General features: G+C 43.8%; 2 pseudogenes; both read left to right on the top strand.

Annotated features, from left to right (window-relative positions):
• The window catches only part of LOC110316190, a 3,707-nt pseudogene extending 1,894 nt beyond the window's left edge, over positions 1-1,813 (top strand).
• Positions 1,814-4,617: 2,804 nt separating this feature from the next.
• On the top strand, positions 4,618-10,603 carry LOC110316191 (annotated as a pseudogene).
• Positions 10,604-15,947: the final 5,344 nt, after the last annotated feature.

Raw genomic sequence — 15,947 nt, forward strand, 5'->3', positions numbered from 1 at the left:
CCCTCCCCTCCCCTCCCCCCCTCTCTTTCTGCAGTGTTCTCTCTTAAGTAGCCTCTCTGTTCTCTCTGAGAGCTGGGAATATCCTACTCTGTCAAGTCTTTCTCTGTTTCATCACAATGTCTGCCTCTCAATTAGACATTGGTGTTTCCTTCTACAAACTAACTTGACCTTCAATGATTGGGAATTAAAAGTGTGTACTAAGAGCTCGTTTGGGTAAGCATTGCCGGTGAGAGGGCAGCCTCAGAAATGTGAATACCACAATAGCACGGAGTGTGACCTCACGGAGACTGACATCTTGGTCATTGGAAGATCTAGATTACAAGGGCCCATTGTTGGACAATGGTGCACTGTTGCAGGCAGTCTCTGCTGGAGCCGCTTCCCCGGAGTTTACCAAACTCTGTGCTTGGCTGAATTAAGAGTCCTCTGTAAACTAGAAGAAAATGGGCAGGCAACTAACTGCCCAAGTCCAAGTGAAGCTGAAGAGTTCCAGCTTGAGGTGAGAGGGCTACTTGAGGAGATGAACTGCCCATATCCTCCTCTGACACCTGGGGATGCAACCAAGTGCCTTCTTGTTCAGAAGAGCTGCCTCCTTTTGCTCACATACCTCATCTCAGAACTAGAAGCTGCCAGAATGCTCTGTGTGAATGCTCCTCTAAAAAAGCTCAAGAAGGAGGCGGCAGTGAGGTCTTTCAAGAGTCGAAAAGCATATGTATTGCTCTAGGAATGTCCAAACCTAGCTAATATGTTCCAATTTTTCAGGGGGATTAGGAAAAAATTAAAGGAAACATTAGCAAAAGTTCCACTTAATCATGTGGGAAAGCTGTTATTGAAGAAGCTAATGGGACCAGCCCACTGGGAAAAGATAGAAGCCATAGCCATAGGAAGTGAATATGAAGTCCAGAGGAAGTTGCTAATCAAACGCTTGGCAGTCACCATCCAGTTCTTTGGCTGGTCTGACAGAGCTAAGAGTCAGACAGAAAAATTAGCTAAGGTTTGCCAGCCAAAGCGTTCAGTCTTGTCTCCTAAAGGTAATATTTCTGTTGCTCATCTTTTGGCTGCCAGACAAGACTTGTACAAGATTTTAAGGACAAGCAGTGGGTCCATAAAAGAAAAGACTGTCTGTGCCATTAATAAGGTGCTGATGGGCAGGGTGCCTGACAGAGGTGGCAGACCTAATGAAATTGGACCTCTGCCCCCAGAGATGCCACTGTGTCAGAAAAGACAAGATGGTCCCCAGTAGCAAGCAGGAGGCTGAGGTGGAGGGAGAGGTGGTTATGAACATTCCTCATATGAGGACGAGGAGGTCATGAACAAGGAAGGAGAGGTGGACGTGGTGGCTATGACCATGGTGGCTGAGAGGGAGGAAGAGGAAATAAGCATCAAGGAGGCTGGACAGATGGAGGGAGCGGAAGTGCAGGTGGTTACCAGGACAGTGGTTACCGAGATTCGGGCTTCCAGCCTGGTGGCTATCATGGTAGCTATGGTGGTTTCCAAACATCTTCATATACAGGAAGTGGATACCAGGGCGGTGGATCCAGCAGGACAATAGATACCAAGATGGTGAACACCATGGCGAATGAGGCAGTGGTCATGGGGAAAGAGGTGGTTGAGGCAGTTGGGGAGGACTTGGAAGCCAGGGAGGAGGCTGGGGAGGAAGAGGGAGCCAGACTTATCAAGGGGCCAGTTTGAACAGCACTTCCAACATGGAGGCCATCAGCATAGTCGTTCTGGATTTGGACAAGGAAGACATTATACTAGTTGAGGCTACAGAAACTCATATTTTGCTAGAGCTCAAGTAATAGAAACTTAGTTTCAGAATCCAACATCTATTTGGAATGAAAGACCACAGGTAGTAGGCATACTCCTGCTTAGAATAACCATTTTCATTCAATTCTTTTTCTCTCTCTATTACTAAACAGTTTTGCATAACACTGTTTATTAAAGAAACATATCTCTTCTTTCTATGAAACAAACTTTAAAGGCAGTTTAAGCTGCCTTTAGTTGACCAGTAGACTAATCCAGTTGGAACATACATGCTTTTTGAAGAAGTTACTTGAATAAAATAGTTTTCACATTTTCAATATGCAAGTTTTGGAAATGAGGCTTTGCCTAGACATTTTTATATTTACTGCTGGAAAACCTTCCTCATATTAACAACCCATGTGTGTTTTTCGTAAACTATCTTCTTCTCCGAGCATAGCTCTGCCCTGATGGGCGTTTTATTCAGAGGGATGTTGTCACCTTTCTTTGGGTAGACCTGCTGGGTTGGTTCCTATTACATGAGCTCTTTTGCAGATAGCACATTCAGTAGCCTTGTGCTGTTGGTGGAATACTGTCCCATATGCTCCTCCAAAATCCATGAACATGGCCAAAATCCATAAAACAACAAAAGCAAACTAAGTTGTGAACCGTAGTATCTGTAGACACTTAGTTAAGTATAGCAACTCAAACAGACCTGCATCCATCCGAGACAAAAGTTCCTCCTTCAACCTCGCTTTTACTTGAAATTCTCTAGAAGAAATGGTGAGCAGACATCTGTTTCATGCACTAGTTAATGCTACTGGCTCAGCATATACAAGTTAGCTTGCTTTAGGCAAGAGACCCTTCTTGTGATGGACGTGTACTATGAAGTGAGATGGAATCCTGCTCAATGCATGAGGTCCTTCATTATTGCTGCAAAAGACAGAAGCCTGGCTGAGTCACTCTCCATGTCTATACTGAAATCACTCGATGCTTCTGCAGGGGTTTTGTACATGTAAGCACTGTCAAGCTGTGGAAGAAAGTGGCTGGAATTGTGTTTTGTGTGAGAGGTGAGCAATAAAGTACCTGTACATTCTCAAAAAAAAAAAAAAAAAGAGCTTGTCTGCATTCCGCATTCAGGCATTAAAGGTATGAGGTAAGGGTGAGCCAACCACAACTAGAAACAGGTTTTTCAAGTAGACAACACAATTTGGGGGTTCACAGTGTAATCAAACCTCCTGCAACAGTGCTGTGTGGGGGTGACAGGGCTCTGTGTGTCCATGGTCTGCATGTACCATGGGGCTGAGGACAAGTCTGTTGGCATCTTTCCCCGTAGTTTCCTTGGGCATGGTGGAATTCAGGTCTCTGTCTTCCCCCTCCAGCATTTAGCTGCCTAGAGTTGATTTAATTGGATTGGAACTGATTTCTATGTTACTTGGTCATAAAACAGCTTTGCCCAGCAAGTCAGGCATCAAGGTAGGATAATCAAAGGACTGTTCTGTCCCCGGTTGTAGAGGAATTTTAATCCAGCAACATGGCTGCTCTGAAGGTCACATCCAAGGACCTTCTAGGTCTGAGAGATCCAATTGGCATGCAGACACACCCTTAGTACATACTTTGAATCCCTCTGGCTAGGATCCTTTAGCATACACCTTTAATCCCAAACAATGACATCAAATTGAGAGGCAAAGAGACCAATCAGAACTTTCTGATTTTTTTTTTTTTTTGACTAAATGTGTCAGAGATAGGACACACCCAACTCTCAGGAGAAACACTATTTAAGAGCAACACAGGAGAGAGAGTGTTCTGTTCAGTCAGTCTAGTTGAGCAGAGTTGGGAATCCGTTTGTCGAGGGCATTGGTGGCACAAAGCTCCTTTGTGCGATTCTGCAGACAGTACAAGCCAGAGAATAAGAAGGAACCAGAAGATTAGAACATGTTGCCATGTCCTAATTTGAGGCCAAGGAGAGCAATTCCTTGAGAATTCTAGAGAGGCCAAATTGAATCAGTCTTCCTGAGAGGACTTGGGTTGTACCAGCTGAGTTGACCCAGCCAGCCAGAGTTCAGAGAGAAGCAGAACTTATTCAAATGCAAGCCTCAGAGACAACAATTACATCTGGAAAATAAAAGATATATCTAGTATACCTGGCTTATACCTGGTGCCCCAAGTGTTTGGAAGAAAACCCAGTGTGATTGGCTATAAATACCACCAACATTGCAAGAAGCAGAGGACAGGGGTCCTCTGACAGAAAGCCCCATGTAGGAAATCCACCAGGGGTTGTCTGGAGAGAAACATTGTTTACTGGTCGCCCAGCTTCAGGGCGCCCTGAGACTCAGGAGACCTCCCTCCCAGAACAAGGAACAAAGCAGGCGAATCACAGTAAAACAGCACAAAGGACAATTTTAACTGCATAGCAAGACTTTGCCTGCGTTATACATGGAACACTCCATTTCAGATACCTTAAAACAAAAGGTAAGAGTTGACAGGATACAAATGATCCTTGAAAAAGCCATCCCAGTACTGTAACTGTGATCGCCAGAGTAAACCCCTACATCCTTTCAATTGTGACCTTTATATATTTCCTCGAAAAAGAGGTTGGAAAGGTAAGTATACAACAAGAAAAAAGTCTCAGAAAAGATTGAAAAACTAGCCATGCAATAACAGAAAATAGCTGAACAACAAGAAAAAAATAGCTGTGATAGTACAAAGGCTTGAGAGACAAAAGACAGAAACGAAAAAGTGCTTAATTACGCACCTATGTGACCTGATAAAACTGAGGGTCAAGACAGACAGCCCACCAAACCTACTGCACCGGCCCTTAAGGAAACTGAGGAAAGGAAACCAGCCCTACTAGCTTTCCTGGTTGCCCCAGAACAAATGCCTAAAAATGGTTTTCAACAGTAAGCAGAAACTTTGCTACCAAATAATATGAAGCGGGCCCATGAAAGACGTTCTGGCTTTCGCAGCTCTCTTCAGCGGAAGGCAGATCATTCCCAACTCTCTCCACTGTTGCCACTACTCCAACTTCTAACTTCACATACTGAGGCACGATTGTCAGGAGCCTCTCTCTGATCATAAGTATTCATCACACACAGGGGTTCAAAGACTTCAAGATACCCTAAAAATACCATACACGCTGGAATTAAAAAATGAACTAGGGTGAGCAGATTGAAGCATATTGTGATAGACAGCAGTAATATTGCAGTGTCTCATGGTCTGAAAAAGTTCTTTAGTTGCCACGGCATAGTGTTTGCAGTTGAATATTTTTGGAAGCTCGGCAACAGAAACATCACTGTGTTTGTCCCACAGTGGAGAACAAGTCGGGATTCTAAAGTCACAGAACAGCACGTATTAAGCCAGCTCTAGGAGCTTGTGATTTTTATCTTTAACTCCTGCCCAGGTGATCTTTGGGCAAAGAATTGCTTCTCATGTGGACAGGTTCCTGCTACACTTAGCAGACAAGACTGGGGGTATAATTGTAACAAATGATAACTTCAGAGAGTTTGCGACTGAGTCAGTGTCCTGGAGAGAAATTATTACAAAAAGACTGCTTCAGTACATGTTTGTGGGTTACGTTATTGGTGGTTCCTGATGACCTCTGGGAAGAAATAGAACTTGGCTATAAGAATTTCTTCAAAAGGAGGTCTTTCTTAGAGACATGCAGCTGAGACTCAATGCCCAACCAAGTGTGGGTACATTTAACCCTGGCTTCCGAGGCTACAACGTGCCAAAATTAAATGTTATCTTTGTAATAGTTGCCTTGGTCATGGTGACTCTTCACAGTAATGGAAACCCAAACTAAGACAGTAGATATTACAGATTTCACTTATCAGTCGACACATAATAACACAATTTTAAAAAACCAAATGGTGGTATCAAACTTGACATAAGCCAGAATTGAAAGGAGGAAACTTCAATTGATAAAATGCCTTGATAAAATACAGATGTAAGGTATTCTCTTAATTAGTGGTTGAATGGCAGAGAAACCCTGTCTCGAAAAACAATAAAAAATAAAAATAAAAGAATAAAAAATAAAATAAAAAAGAGATCCTCTGAAATGTGGTCACACATGTACCCTATACTATACATCTCCCTACAGGTAGGCATGGTTGTGCATGCTTGAACACTCGAAAGATGAGGCTATCCACATAAAACCAGAGACACTGAAATTTATAGAGGAGAAAGTGAGGAAAAGCCTCGACGATATGGGCACAGGGAAAAAATTCCTAAACAGAACAGCAATGGCTTGTACTGTAAAAATCAAGAATTGACAAATGGGACCTCATAAAATTGCAAAACTTCTGTAAGGCACTGTCAACAAGACAAAAAGGCCACCAACAGATTGGGAAAGGATTTTTTTATCAATCATAAATCTGATAGAGGACTAATATCCAATATATACAAAGAGCTCAAGAAGCTGGACTCCAGAAATTCTAATAACTCCATTAAAAATGGGGTACAGAGCTAAACAAAGAATTGTCAACTGAGGAATATCTCGAATGGCTGAGAAACACCTCAAAAAATGTTCAACATCCTTAATCATCAGGGAAATGCAAATCAAAACAACCTTGAGATTCCATCTCACACCAGTCAGAATGGCTAAGATCAAAAATTCAGGTGACAGCAGATGCTGGCGAAGATGCGGAGAAAGAGGAACACTCCTCCATTGCTGGTGGGATTGCAAGCTGGTACAACCACTTTGGAAATCAGTCTGGCAGTTCCTCAGAAAACTGGACATAGTACTACTGGAAGATCCAGCAATACCTCTCCTGGGCATATACCCAGAAGATGTTCCAACTGTAATAAGGACACATGCTCCACTATGTTCATAGCAGCCTTATTTATAATAGCCAGAAACTGGAAAGAACCCAGATGTCCCTCAATAGAGGAATGGATACAGAAACTGTGGTACATTTACACAATGGAGTGCTACTCAGCTATTAAAAACAATGAAATTATGAAATTCTTGGGCAAATGGATATAACTACAAAATATCCTGAGTGAGGTAACCCAATCACAAAAGAACTCACTAGATATGCACTCACTGATAAGTGGATATTAGTCCAGAAACTTAGAATACACAAGATACAATTTGTAAAACACAAGAAAACCAAGAACAAGGAAGACCAATGTGTAGATACTTCATTCCTCCTTAGGATAGGGTACAAAATACCCATGAAAGGAGTTACAGAGACAAAGTTTGGAGCTAAGATGAAAGGATGGACCATCCAGAGACTACCCCACCCAGGGTTCCATCCCATCCTCAGCCACCAAACCCAGATACTAATGCACATGCCAGCAAGATTCTGCTGAAGGGACCCTGATATAGCGGCCTCTTGTGAGGCTATGCCAGTGCCTGGCAAACACAGAAGTGGATGCTCACAGTCAGCTATTGGATGGAACACAGGGTCCCCAATGGAGGAGCTAGAGAAAGTACCCAAGGAGCTGAAGGGGTCTGCAACCCTATAGGTGGAACAACAATATGAACTAACCAGTACCCCCAGAACTTGTGTCTCTAGCTGCATATGTAGCAGAAGATGGCCTATTCGTCCATCATTGGGAAGAGAGGCCCCTTGGTCTTGCAAACTATATATGCCCCAGTACAGGGGAATGCCAGGGCCAAGAAGTGGGAGTGGGTGGGTAGGGGAGCAGGGGCGGGTTGTAAGGGCATAGAGAACTTTCGGGATAGCATTTGAAATGTAAATAAAGAAAATATCTAATTAAAAGAAAAAAGAAAGAAAGAAAGATGAGGTTAGAGGATTTCCAAAAGTCCAAGGCCAGTCAGAGTTAAATAACAAGTATCAAGATAGTTAGGGAAACATAGGAGAATTGTCCCAAAACTCACTACCAAAATAAAACACAAGTGCCACCTTTCTCAGCCTTCATCCAGAAAGGCTATGGCTCTTTGCCAGTATCTAATTTTCCGGTGTTTATGACAAAATACTGTGACAAAAGCAATTTAAGCAAGGGTTATGTGGCAGTTTGAATATGCTTGGCCCATGGAAAGTGACACTATTAGGAGGTGTGGTCTTGTTGGAGGAGGTGTGTCACTGTGGGGGTAAGTTTTGAGGTCCTGTGCTCAAGCTCCACCCAGTGCAGAGGAAATCCTCCTCCTGGCTGCCTTCAGGTCAAGTGTAGAACTCTTGGCTCCTCCAGAACCAAAGCCATGCTTCCAGCCATGATACAATTATGTGCCAAATTTGCAAGGGATTGATTGTGATGGCTATTCTTGGTTGTCAGCTTGACTATATCTGGAATAAACCACACTCCAGAGCTTATAAAGATATTGTGAAAAGGTTTTTAAAAGGCTTAGGTGCAGGTGTGGTGGTATATGCCTTTAATCCTAGCATTCAAGAGACATGCAGATCTCTGAGTTCAAGGTTAGTCTACAGAGCAAGTTCTAGGACAGTCAAGCTTATGCAGTGACAGAGTTAGAAAACAGAAGCGTGGTGATGGTATAATTGAACAAGAGGGCCATGTTCCAGCCCCAGCAAGCAGCAGAACTCAGCAACTTTGAACATGTGGCTCTGGCTTTAGAGAGTAGAATGAGTTACTAGGACTTTGATGCTGGTTAGCTGAAGCTGATAAATTAGCAGTGCTTAAGAAGAGACCAGCATCACTGAAGTGAAATCTTCTGCTTCAGCTGGACTTGGTAATGTGTAAGAATCACCCAGGTGGTCCTGGTTTTGAAGGCAATGAAGGGGTTATGGAGAGCAGCTGAGGCTTGTCCCAGTGACAGGCCAGGAAAGGCCATTAATGAAGGTGCAGCTTCAGTTTCAGTTGACAGCCCAGGACTGAAGGGGTCATGCAAAATGTTAAGGCTTGGCACCATGAAGCGAGTTTATGAGAGGCTATTTGTGAAGCCTAGTTTCAGCAGTGTATTGGAGATACCAGTTGCATGGGATGACCACCAAGAGCAGCAGCAGCAGTGGAGTGGAGTCAACCAGAACTAGAGTGCTACAGAGGGCAGAGCTGAAGAAGTGATCCAAGCCCTTCAGAGGAGCCAAGAAGATCGTGTCTGGATCCCAGACATTGGAACAAGAATCTATGAACTTGAAGTTGCCTTAGAAACCCCAAGATGTTAAGGATGCCATAGCTGTGGAATACTTGCTGAGGAAAGCTGCTTTCAGGGAGAGGAACTAGCCCAAGAAAGAAGTGAATTGCAGTCATCAAAGAAGAAAGGAGTTGGACATCAGGCATGGAGATGCAGAGTTTGGAGTTTGCTCAGATGGTTTTGGTCTTTTTTGTTTGTTTGTTTGGTTTTTTGAGACAGGGTTTCTCTGTATAGCCCTGGCTGTCCTGGAACTCACTCTGTAGATCAGGCTGGCCTCGAACTCAGAAATCCGCCTGCCTCTGCCTCCCGAGTGCTGGGATTAAAGGCGTGCGACACCACGCCCGGCTTGGTTTTGGTCTTGATTTGGCCCAGTATTTCCTCACTATGATGTTTTAGAATGGTAATGTATATCCTGTGCCATGATGTGTTGGAAGTGTGTGATCTGCTTTTTTATTTTATAGGGAATTATATTTAAGAGATTGCATGAATCTCAAACAAGACTTTGAACTTTGGACTTTTAACAATGTTGAGACTGTTATAGACTATAAAGACTTTTGAAGTTGGACCAAATGTATTTTTCACTATGCTGTGGCTAGGTATGTCCCCCAAAGACTCATGTGTTTGAACAAGTCTATACGTGCCAGGGAGTGGAATGTGGTAGTTTGAATATGCTTGGCCCATGGGAAGTGACACTGTTAGGAGGTATGGCCATGTTGGTATAGGTATGGCTTTGTTGGAGAGGGTGCGCTACTGTGAGGGTGGGCTTTGAGGGTCCTATGCTCAAGTTCCACCCAGAGCCCCCTCCTGGATGCCTTAGGAAGACAGTCCCCTTCTGGCTGCTTTTGGAAGGGACTCTCAGTTCCTCCAGCATCATGTCGGCCTGGTTGCTGTCATGCTTTCTATCGCGATGATAATGGACTAAACCTTTGAAACTGTAAGCTAGCTCCAGTGAAATGTTTGCCTTTATAAGAGTTGCCATGGTCACGGTGTCTCTTCACAGCAATGAAACCCTAACTTAGGCAGGTTTATTTTAGCTCATGGTTCAAGGGTAGAGTCCATCATGACAGAGAAATCAAGAAGGCAGGAATCTGAGGCAGCTGATCACATGTGTGCAGTTATGAAACAAGGAAAAATAAATGTTGGTTTTTCGACTTACTTTTTCGCCTCACATATATGTGGTGTGTGTGTGTGTGTGTGTGTGTGTGTGTGTGTGTGTTGATAGAGGAGTGGTGCACAGACACAGTGCACATGTGGAAGTTAGATGACAACATGCAGGAATTACTTGTTGTCTTCCACTCTCTGGGTACTAGGACCAACCTCAGGGTCTAAGTTTTGGCTGGAAGCACTCTTACCCACTGTGCATTCCCCAGGCCTTGTCACTTCTCCCTTTTACTCAGCTCAGGACATCAGTCCAGGGGATGCTGCTGCCTGCATTTAGGGTCGGTCTTCCCACCTCAGTTATCCTAATCAGTATAATTCCTCACAGGTGTATTTAGAGGCATACTTAATCTACACAATCCTTTATAGATGTGTCTGGAGGCTTGTCTCCTAGGTTATTCTAGATCCAGCCAAGTTAACCATCAATAGCATCCATCACAGCCAGGAGGGCAAAGAAAAACATCTGACTTCAAGAGAATCTCAGGTTTGGGATGTCTGGAAGCTCTCCTTGGGATTGATTACATCATTAGGTCCTGGCTTCAGCTACAGCTGAGCTGGTCAGCTCCCTGAAGTTTTGGAGGATACTTGCACACTGTGGTTTCTGCACCCTTTTGTTCCTAGGTTCCCATCTGCCACCCAGATATCAGCTAGTTCTTTCCCATTGGAAAAGATATTCTTTGGGTCTGAAACTCCCTCTGAGATAGTTGAGATACTATCTTTCTATCTTTCTAGCTTGAGATACTACACATCTGCCTTAGTTTCTTCTCTGCTGCTATAACAAAACATCCAAGACTGACTCATCTATGAAGAGCAGATGGCTGGCTGGCAAGGGTTTTCTTGCACAACACATGGAGAGTGGCACTTAATGTGAAAGAGACAGACAGTTCTCGTTTGTTGGGGATTGAACCCAGGACACTGTACAGCTAGGCAAACATGCTGCCATTTAGCTACATCCCCAAGTCGTCATCCTCTTCTTTTAAAAAAAAAAAAGATTATTTTTAATGTATATGTTGTGTGTTTTTGTGGGGGTTTGTACACATGAGTGGAGGTTCCAGTGGGGGCCAGATGAGGGCATCAGATTCCCTGGAGCTGAAGCTGTGGATGGTTTTGAGAACCAAACTTGGGTCCTCTGTGAGAGCAGCAAGTGCTTTTAACCACTGAGCCAGCCCTCCAGACCCCTGAGATACTGAGAACCAAACTTGGGTCCTCTGTGAGAGCAGCAAGTGCTTTTAACCACTGAGCCAGCCCTCCAGACCCCTGCTTCTCTGACACTTTTGCTATCAAGAAAACCTGACCTTCATGAACTCATCTAAACCTAGTCATCTCCCATAGGCCCCACATCCATATGTCATTAGCACAGAGTTAAGGGAATAAGTTTTCATCATGTCAGCTTTTGGGACACACAGTCAATCCACACACCATCCCTTCACTCTGTCTCTAGATTCCTTCCCCTACCAACTGCAAAGACAGTGCAGGCTTTTCCCAAGCTGCCTTATCAACACTTTCCCAGTGAGTTGGCCCCAGTCAGATCATCTGGCTCCCTTGCAAGGGAAGTGAGTCCTATGACCCACCAGTGCCCCAAATCAATGGGCCATCTTTGTCTAGTTGTGTCTTCTGGAATCCTTCATTCATCTTGTGAAAATTAAGTCCTTGGAGTCCTCTCTCCACTCCTGCTGACATCTACTAGATAAACAATGTGGCACTCCAGCTCATGGTCTGTGTTTCTCCCTTTACTTCAGCTAGGCAAGGCTGGGATTTGAGACTTTGGTGAGGGACGGTGCAGGGACCCAAGAACCTCACACTAGGTGAACACTCCACCTCTAGCTGCCACTTCAGCCTCAAACTCTTGTTTTGGTGCAGAAACTAGCAAAGGAGGAACAGATACTACATGGATATTTCCAAGAGAATTCTGTGGCAGCTGCCAGCCTTCCTCTGCTGCTGTGGGTTTCGGGGACTCTTTGAGACCCCATGACTTGGCTATATTGAAGACCATGCTTTCACGCATGGTGACAGGACAACAGCATAGATACTTGAGTTTAAGCTGACCTCCAAATTACACATGATTTTAGTATCTGGAATCAGGTTTGAGTCCAGAGAAGGTCACACTCACTATTCCTTTCCTCTGTTGTCACACAAGAAAAGTGTTATTTAAAAGTAGCCTTCTAGCAAGGCATGGAAACATACCTGTAATTCAACACGTGGGTGGTGGAGGCAGGGAGATCAGGCATTCAGCTTAGTTATAAACAGTCACACACAACACACATGCTCACACACACACTCAGACAGATTCTCTCTGTTTCTGTCTCTCTCTCTCTCTGTCTCTATCTGTCTCTCTCTCTCACACGCACATACACACACACACACATCAGCAGTGACAAAGTACCTGCCTATCTCGATCCCTCTCCCCGTGTGCTGCCCTGTGCAGATGAAGTAGGGATGTCAATAAATAGAAGAGACTAAGGCTAATAGCAGCTCCTGCACCAGATACAGGAGGGAAAGACATTTGCATATTGGGGGCGTGGTCCCTGTCCTTCATCAGCAGCCTTCCTTCTAAAATGATAATGTAATATTACAAATGCCACAACAGTTTGAGGATTCATGTTTGTTCCCTCACACTCCAAGAAATCCCCAAACTAAAGCCCAAACCGGTAAGGATTGCCCTGTACTTCCAGCATGTCTGTGGAACAGCTTTTTCCCAGAATTCTATTGGAGTGACTTTGTCCAATAGAAAGTAACCTCATAATGTGATTGTGCTTTAGAAAAGTAGCTACCACGTGGGTTTTACATGTATTCCCATCTTAGTGTGTGCATTCTCCACTCACTCTGGGAAATGTTAGCGGGATTTTAGTCCCCATCTTAATGTTCTTATTGGAACATTTATTTTTATTTTGTTTGAGGAACACAATACATGCCATGGACTGTGTATATATGTGTAGGCCAGGGGACAACTGGCAGAAGTTAGTTTTCTAATGTGGGCCCAGGGAATTGAACTCAGGCCCATTAGGCTTGGTGGCAAGTGTCTTTACACACTAAGCCACCTCAGCAACCCCTTTTTGTCCTTGCAATACTGAACATTGAATGCAGCTCCTCACGTATGAAAGCTATAACCCAATCCAGGACCCACCTTTTAATAACACCTTCTCCATAGAGGAGCTTCACTCGCAGACTTAGAGTGGGTTCTCTGGGGCGGAGAATTGGGAGTGGGTTCTCTGGCAATGCACAAGGATTTAGGGAAAGGTAGATAGCAGGTGGCATGGTGGTCACCATGTGTTTGTAACTGGGACTCAGCTAATCTTGCAGGTATCTCCCAGCAAGAATGGTCTGTCAGAGCTCTCCCACATTCATGCAAAGGGGTTGGGGCACTACAGAAACTGGGCAGGCAACCCACTGGTGCAGCATACAGTTTTCTAGGCAGAAGCTCACTCCCCAAGAGATCTGAGAAGCCTCACCAGCTAAAGTTCTGTATCTTCATTACATTTCTGTTGCTGTAATCAAAACACTCTGAAAAAAAGCAACTTAAGGAAGAAGGGGTTTATTCTGCTCCACAGTTCAATAAACAAGGAGGTCCAGAGCACAGTTCAAGGCAGGGAGGTCGGAGCAGCAGGAGCCTGAAGCAGCCGGTCATGTCTCATGCTCAGCCAGGAAGAGAGAGCCAGCGAATGCATGCCAGTGTTTACCTCAGGCTGTTCTGGCCCTTTATACAGTCCAGGGTCCCTACCCAGGAAATGGACCCACCCACAATCAAGGCATCTTTCCACACAATTAACACCAACATTCTCAGCATCTAACCTCTACATAGATAGTCCTTTACAGGGTATGCCTAGAGGCTTGCCTCCTAAGTGATTTGACCATTCATACTAACCACCACACCTATCCTCTAGGAGAGGTCAGACAAGGGCACAGAAAGGGATCTGGAAGCTCATTCATACACCCGCAACATACGGCAGCTTACAAAGTGTTCTGCCCATCAAGGAGCAGTACCCTCTTGCCAGGAACACTCACTTGCATTAGACTTGCATCCCACTGCCTACAGAGCATTCTCAAGGCAAGGCTGCTGCTACATTGTGCACTTAACTCTGGAGAGCCCAAAGAGCCCAGTAGATTATCTGGCAACAGACCTAGAACTCCTGATCCCCTGCCTCTCCCCCCCCCCCCCGAGAACTGGGTCTACAGGTATGCACTAGCAATTAAGTGGGGAAATTCAGAACATACTTGCCTATTAATTTTTAAAAATAAAACAACACAATAAAACCATCACATATTTACATAAATGATAAAAATATTTTCCAAAACTTGAAATTGTATTGTTTAACATTTTCGTGAATCTCTTCAAGACAGCTGAAATCTTGTATCTGTCTCTTTACCCACCTGGTGTGAAATGTTACTTTCTTTTCAGTTGGAAAAGCCAGTGCACCCTCATGCATTGTGTTTCATGCACAGCTGAAAACTAGAGGAGAATTTTAAATAGACTTTTCAGATAATTGTGGACATTTTCTGTGGTGCTATATCAAAACTTAGCAAGTATTAATCTCTGAACCGTTTGTGCATAGTGGACTCTAAAGTCTTACTACATACCTTTTCATACTGTTAGATAAAAAACCATCACTGGGCCAGGGAGAAGACTCAGCAGGAAAAGGTTCCGGCTGCAGACTGATGGTCTGAGTCTGGCCCCAGAAGTCACAGGTGAAAGAAGAGAAACAGTTCCCAAAAGTTGTTCTCTGACTTGACGTCTGTGCTGCAGCACATACACACACACACACACACACACACACACACACACACACACAAACACACACACAACAATAACATACACACATACACACACAACAACAACAACACAACACAACAATAACATACACACATACACACACACAACAACAACAACAACAACAACAACAACACACACTAAAGAACCCTAATGGGTACTTTGCCTTTTTTTTTTTTTTTTTTTTTTGGTTTTTCGAGACAGGGTTTCTCTGTGTAGCCTTGGCTGTCCTAGAACTTAGAAATCTGCCTGCCTCTGCCTCCCGAGTGCTGGGATTAAAGGCGTGTGCCACTACACCCGGCTGGGTACTTTGCCTTTTAAACTGGACCAAATCCCATTCAGGAATTTGTCATACCAACCCATAGTCATTTGGGTTATTGAATTATTCAGAATTTCCAGATGGTGACACATTTATAATGCAGTATCATGGGACTGGGATGATAGTTAAATGGTTAAGAGCATGTATTGCTCTTCCAAAGGACCTGAGTTTGGTTCCTAGCATCTACAATCAGGCATCTCACAGCCACCTGTAACCTCAGGTCCAGGGGATCTGATGTATATGAGACCACATAGACATATAATAACCACATGTATATAATCTATAAAAAATTACTTCATGTGCGTTGGTATTTTGCCTGCATGTATGTCTGTGTGAGGATATCAGAGCCTCTGGAACTGGAGTTACTGGAACTGGAGCTGCAGACAGTTATGAGCTGCAATATGGGTGCTGGAAATTGAGCCTGAGTTCTCTCCAGCCCCACATAAAAAGAGTTGCACTCATTAACTTTAGCATCAACCTTGGCTCACAGGTCTCTAAGTACTTGTAAGCTGCCAGATTTCTAAAGATGAGTTTGAATGTTCTAAAATATTGGCAATTATTTTCTTTAAAGGCTTACCTCACTCGTTTGAAAGAAAATATCTGCTGTATATGCAAGTGTGAAGAATGGTAGCTTATCTGTCCATAATTCTTTCAAAGAAAACATTGTTATTTATTTAAAAATACTTCCAGTTCTAGTCAACACATATGTAAGTATGTACATAGCATTCCTTAACATAAGCATGTCCCACATTTACACCACCAACATGGCTATTAACCTTGTAAAAAGAAAATATTACTTTAGTATTGTTGCAGAAAAATTTGACCCAAGAAAATCCAGTGAAAGGTGCTGGGGCTACTAAGGGTCAATGGCTAATTGTGTGTGTGTGTGTGTGTGTGTGTGTGTGTGTGTG

Source organism: Mus pahari, chromosome 2 (genome assembly GCF_900095145.1).
Source record: "Mus pahari chromosome 2, PAHARI_EIJ_v1.1, whole genome shotgun sequence".
NCBI classification, from domain to species: Eukaryota; Metazoa; Chordata; class Mammalia; order Rodentia; family Muridae; genus Mus; species Mus pahari.